Here is a 6,341-nt window from a genome sequence, read left to right on the forward strand (position 1 = left end):
CCTTTAATTATCTTTGTGATGCTTGAATAATTTATTCAGCACTGAGACAACTGAAAGATGATGTCAATGCTGGCTACAGTGAACCTCGTCTCCAGGTTTCAAGGGGTGTTGTAAACTCTTGTTGGTAACCTTAGCATTTAAGATTACCTCCTGAATTTTGCTTTGCCGTATGTTGAGAACAAAGTGATAAACACTAATAAACTAGACAATTTGACAATATAGATTTAAGAAAAGGAAGACAAGATGTTACTGAAAGTTTAGTCTTCACCCCTGATGCCAATCCAATGATGAAGCAAGGTTTTGAGAAAAGGGAAAAAGAAGGTTTATTTCTTTCCTAGCAAAGGAGAAACACAGGGGCTCCTGTCTCAGAGGCTGTGATTCTTCCCCATAAAAGGGAGCAGGGTTTTTTTTTTTTTTTTTTTTTTTAAGGTGAATCAGAGGAATCCCGTTTCCCAATATTAGGGAGGAGAGATTAGGAAGAAGAGCAGGGAGGAGAAGGTCAGGGAAAAGAAGATGAGGGAGGAGAAGGTCAGGGAATAGACAATCAGGGAGAAGAAGTTTGGGAAAAAGAAAAAAAGTGTCAGTTTTAGAGCAAAAAGGGATATAGTCAAAGCATAAAGAGCATCCCTGTTACAAAAACAAGAATGAGATGAAATATTTGTGAACTCTGAGTCAAGGAGACAGTTTAGGAAATAATACAGCTGCAGAAAGAAAAAAAAAACAAAAACATACACATACACATACAAACTCTCCAGAAGAGGCCACTCACGTGTCTCTTCTAAAAGTAGGTAGAAAGCTTGTAATAGGAGAGAAAATAATGAATAATTCCCACTCTAGAAGGTCTCATGGGGCAAAATCAAGCTAAGCCTTAGAATGAGAGGGATTTTATAACAGTATCATTACTTTTTTCTTAACACATTTCATAGTGGATCCTAAATAGGCCCATATTCCTTGAATGAAAGAAGCCAGGTAAATGTGCTACTTTGTTTATCAGTCCTACAGGTGGAGTTTTTGTGTGTTGACAATTTTATTAAAGCCATTTCACCTTTGTCCTCTTATATACCCTCTATTCCTTATCCTAACTTTTCCTAATTTTTCTCTTACTGAGCCAAGAAACCCTAAATAGCTCACTCTAAGTATAAATAAGATCATCACCCAACAGTAGTGACAGAGCAAATAGGAAGGAAGATTATATCTTTCTCTAAAGGTCCTCTGACCAGATGAATTTCCAAGGCCTAGCTCAGTGACTGACTCTCAAAAGGAATTCACTAGTTCTGTTTTGGGTTGAATGTCTGTTGTTCATATACAAATGAGACTATCCAAACTAGAATAGCTTGTATTTGACAAGCATTCTGTAAAGGATATGCTTCCCAGAAATGACAACGTCACACCAAGAAGGTGGCCGCCCAGACATCTATTTGTGTATCCAATTTGTTGATGGCTCCCTAATACCCACAAGGGCTTTTTTAAGGGTTCAAAATAGCCAATGAAAAGGAACTGAGGTCACACTGTCAGTCCATTTTCTACTGCTACAACATAATACCAGTTAATTTATAAAGAAAAAAATTTAAGGCCTGGGGCTATATATAGCTCAGTGGCAGAGTAGTTGCCTAGCATGTGTGAGGCACTGGTTCAATCCTCAGCACCACACAAAAAAATAAATTAATAAACAAAGATACTGTGTGTCTCTCTACAACTCAAACAATAATTTTAAAAAAGAACAAAAATTTATTTGACTCATGGTTCTAAATGCTAGGGAGTCCAATAGCATTGTGCTAGCATCTAACTGGTGCCTTCCTATTGTATTATTAAGGTGAAAATGTCAGAGAAAGAGAAAGAAGGGAACATTCCAGCCTATGTCTCTCTTCCTCTTCTCATAAAGCCAATAATTTCAACAGGGGGAAACCATCCTCTTGATCTCATCTAACCCTAATTTCCAAGCCCCACCCCCAAATATCCATCAACATGTGAATTTGGGGATTTAGTTTCAGACACATGTAACTTAAAGGATATATTTAAACACACTATATGAGTGTGTCCCAAAAAGACACCCATCTATCTACTAGTACACACACACACAGCATGATCAATGCTGTGCCTTAACTCCCAAACCCTTCGCAATGGCCTATCATTTACAACTGAGTCAGTAGCCTAAGCTCTGGTGTGGTCCTAGTCTGCAGCCCTTTTATTATTTTATTTATTTGCTTGTTTGTTTTCTATGGTCTTGTTTTTGCCTCTTGCACATCTGTATCATTCGCTCATGATTTCCTAACTTTTTCATTCACATCATTAAACATGCATTAAAAGCTGGTTTTCAGTTTATGGTCAGATGAACCAAATGCTGGTTTCCCTCATAGGAAGAAAAGAACCTGAAGAAGGTAGTCAGGTGAAGGCAGTGCAGAAGTCCGAGGTGCTCCGCGTGGAGGCAAGAGAGAAGCAGCCTGGCCCTCAGAAGAAACCAGGATGTTCCTGACCTCCAGCTCAGGCCTCCAGGTCTTTGTTCCAAGAGCAAGGGAAGCCTTTAGGAGCCTTTGCAGCAGGACTGTAATTTGACCCAGCTAGTGTGTCTTAGAAAGATATCTCTGGAGCATGTCTTGAACAGAGCCGGAGGCAGGCAAGACCCCATTGGGGATTTTTCCCTTGTCATTCACTAAGAGAAGGGAGAGATGTAGCCAGTTTGGGAAGGAGGCTGTTACCTCTGGGCTATCTTTGGAAATGTCAATTAGGTCGTTGCACACAGGAGTCTGCAGCTCAGACACCAGCAGGAGTCTTGAACAAGAGACAGATCTGGGCAGGTGGAATGGGCTGTATGAGAACTTGGTAGAAGCATGGCCAAGATGAAGGTGCTGAGGTGCTGGCCAGCTCAGCGTGACTGCATGGGGCAGAGGACAGACAATCCCTGGCTTGCAATGGCTCAATTTAGGGTTTTTCAACTTTCCAATGATACAAAAGCAATATGCACTCAGTAGAATCCATATTTTGATTTCTGATCTTTTCCTTGGCTGGAAATGTGTGAAACAGCAGCAAGTTGCAGCTCCCAGTCAATCGCATGATCATGAGGGGAAATGACTCAGAGTGTGTGGCATACTGTATTGCTCAGCTGTGAGGTGCAGCAGACTAGGCATATTCAAGCCATTTTTTTACTTAACGGGATTTTCAAGTAGGGATGGGTTTATTCAGCCATAACCCCTTTGTAAGTCAAGGAGCCTCTGTACTTGAAAGGATAAACAGATCAGATAAAGAAAGTTTTGAGTATCATTCATAGAGATTTAGATGGGAGTCCTATGAGCTGTAGAGTGTTCTGGAGATTGTGGTTTCTTTGTTGTTGTTTTTTTGTTTTTCCCAAGGAAGTGACAGGATCCAAATACCAGTCTCCTGAGGTCCCTGGAACTCCAACTTGACATCCACCATCTAAGCAAAACAGTGGTGTGACTATCTTCAAATCCAGGTCTCCAAATCAGGCCTCCAGTCTCTAGAGGTATTTCCTATGCTAAAATTAGATTAGTGGAATAACTATGCAAGTTACAACCCACAAACAACCCTTCAAAGTGTCTATTTGGCTCATCACATGTTTCTAATTTTAGTTCACTAGAAATTAGGCACAAAAGCTGGTGGCACTTCAGGTTGTGATAAGGATAGCTGTTGTGACAAGTGCCTCTTGGGCCATGCAGAGCAGGTGTTTCTGCACAGTCAGAATATTGCAAGATTCAAATGCTTCCTGAAACACTGAAGAAATATTAAGATTGTATTTGTTGTAGTTGACAATACAGATGTCAGCTTGTAAGATAATTCATTGAAAATTGAAGCTTTCACCAAGTCTTTAATACCAGTAACTAGGGAGTATGAGGCAGGAGCCAGCTTCTGCAACTTAGTGAGACCCTGTGTCAAAGTAAAAAATGAAAATGGCTGGGGATATAGCTCAGTGGCAGAGCACCCCTGGGTTTAATCCCCAGCACTGAAGAAAGAAAGAAAGAGAGGGAGGGAGGGAGGGAGGGAAGAAAGAAAGGAAAGAAAGAAAGAAAGACTGATTGAAGCTGTCTCTCTTCCTCTAAATCATTTTCTTTTTTTTTGCTTACAACATTTCTAACACCAAATAAGTAGGATTTTCCATATCAATAACCAATTCTCTAACTCTGCAGACACTAAGGACCAACAATTCTGACGCTAATTACCTGGAGTGAACATCAGAACACATGGGTTGAAAGTTACATCCCATTAGGCTGCTCCACTTCAGATGCCAGTCACCAGTCCCTGGCCCCCACCAGATGTGACCTATCATCTATAAATTAGGGATTCCCATGACCCCTCCTGAGGTTTGACAATTTGCTTGAACAGCTAGAAAACACTTTATATTCTATTACTGGTTTATTATAAAGGATATTATAAGGGATACAAATCAGCATCCTTTGGTAAGGTCCCAATTGTCCCAAACACAGGAGCATCTGTCTCCAGAAGAAGCCCCTCTGGGGAGCTGGCACATACCACCCTCCTAGCACTGGAAGCATTTGCTCACTAACCCCAAACCTCTTCACTGAGGGTTTTATTGAAGCTTGCAATATGTGGGCATGATTGATTGAGCCACTGGCCAGTAGTGATGGATTCATTTGCAGTCCCGTTTCCTTCCCCAGAGTCTGCTGGGGGCAGGGCTGAAACTGCCAACTTCTAACAGCATGGTTCATTCCTCTGGCTACAGGCCCCATCTGCAGTTATCTAGGGGCCCACAGAGAATCACCTCATTAGTCTAAGCTCAGGTAGGGCTGAGAGGGGCTCATGGTGAATAAAATATATGCCTCTCCCTTATCACTCAGAAATTCCCAAGGTATTTAGAAGCTTGGTGTCAGAAACAGAGAGTGAAGACATATTTATTATTATATCAGGATATCATATCACTCCACTAGCACCCTCACACCTGCCCCTGCAGACCTAAAACCAGGTGCTCTGGTGCAGGAGCAGAACTTTCCCATGAAATGGCTTTGAGCATTCACCCAAGGGGTATAGACAAGGGCCTGTCTGGGACAGAGGCCTCTCTCTTTTCTACGGGACAGGAGATGCTCTTGAAAGCAGGGTCTCCCAGATTCAATGGTTCCCTTTCCAGACGGCTTCTCACAGACCCTCAAGTTTCCCAGATGTAGGCAGCTGGATTCCCTAAAGAACTTCTGCAGGGCTGGGGATGTGGCTCAAGCGGTAGCGCTCTCGCCTGGCATGTGTGCGGCCCAGGTTCTATCCTTAGCATCACATACAAACAAAGATGTTGTGTCCGCCGAGAACTAAAAAATAAATATTAAAAAAATTTTCTCTCTCTCTCTCTCTCTTAAAAAAAAAAAAAAGAAAGAAAGAACTTCTGCAAACTGTTAGCATCGAATGGGGTCATGGCAAGGCGTTCTTGCTCCTGTCCTATAAGGAAGAGAAGCAGCAGAGAATGAGATGGGAGGGGCTCTTCCTTAGAAATATCACCCTAGTGGACCCCAGAGAGAATCCTGCCCAGGCACACAGTGGTTAGTATAGGGAAATTTCCTACTGAACCTCAGCCTCCCAATTTTCCCCCCAAAACCTCTTCCTTCCCCCATTTATGTGGGGCTGTCTGACTTCTTGAAGGCTCAGTGGGGAGGACAAGTGAAGGTCACAAAGAGACTCTCCTTGCAAAAGAGGTAGCATGGACAATGACTCTGTGAACACCAGAACCTGTAGTCCTAAGGGCAAGAAAAAGAGATAGTGAGAGGGCAATCACCAGAGAGGTTGTGGACTCCCCTGTCCCCTCTATCTGGAGTAACCAACCATGGGTCAGGGCTGTCCTGGGTGAGTGTCGTGGTGCTTGCCATCTGGCATGGTTATTAATGGTGCTTCACTCTCTTTCTCAGACATGTCCTGGGGTGGATGTTAAATTATATGGGCTTCCTGCTCTCTCCAATCTGTCAACAATTGCTGAGAATTCCTCTTGAACGCTCCATCTATGTAGCCCATGTTCTTCAGTCTCAGGGTCTTAGGTGGCCATTCCAGTTCAAGCCTGTCTGCAGGGCAGCAGCCTCCTGTCTCCTCTTCTAGCCCTCCTGTGTGCTTCTCCTTTGAAACACTGCTTTCAGCTCATAGCACCCACCCTCAAGTGCTTAGCCTTGCCTAGTTTTCTAGAACTATAAACCTAAATAATTATGAGCTACCTTTCAGATCTCTGGTTCAATCTCTTTCTAGAAGCAGCATTCCTCACTGCTTCCTAATTGAACAATAGTGGGATTCCCTGTCCTGAACCCACACAAAGGAAATTTTCCCATCCATGATATTGCTGATGCCGTGAAACCCTTCCTCATCTTCCCAACCTCTTTATGCCCTTGAGTATCTGCAGCTCA

The sequence above is a fragment of the Callospermophilus lateralis genome, chromosome 5, assembly GCF_048772815.1.
Source record: "Callospermophilus lateralis isolate mCalLat2 chromosome 5, mCalLat2.hap1, whole genome shotgun sequence".
NCBI lineage: Eukaryota > Metazoa > Chordata > Mammalia > Rodentia > Sciuridae > Callospermophilus > Callospermophilus lateralis.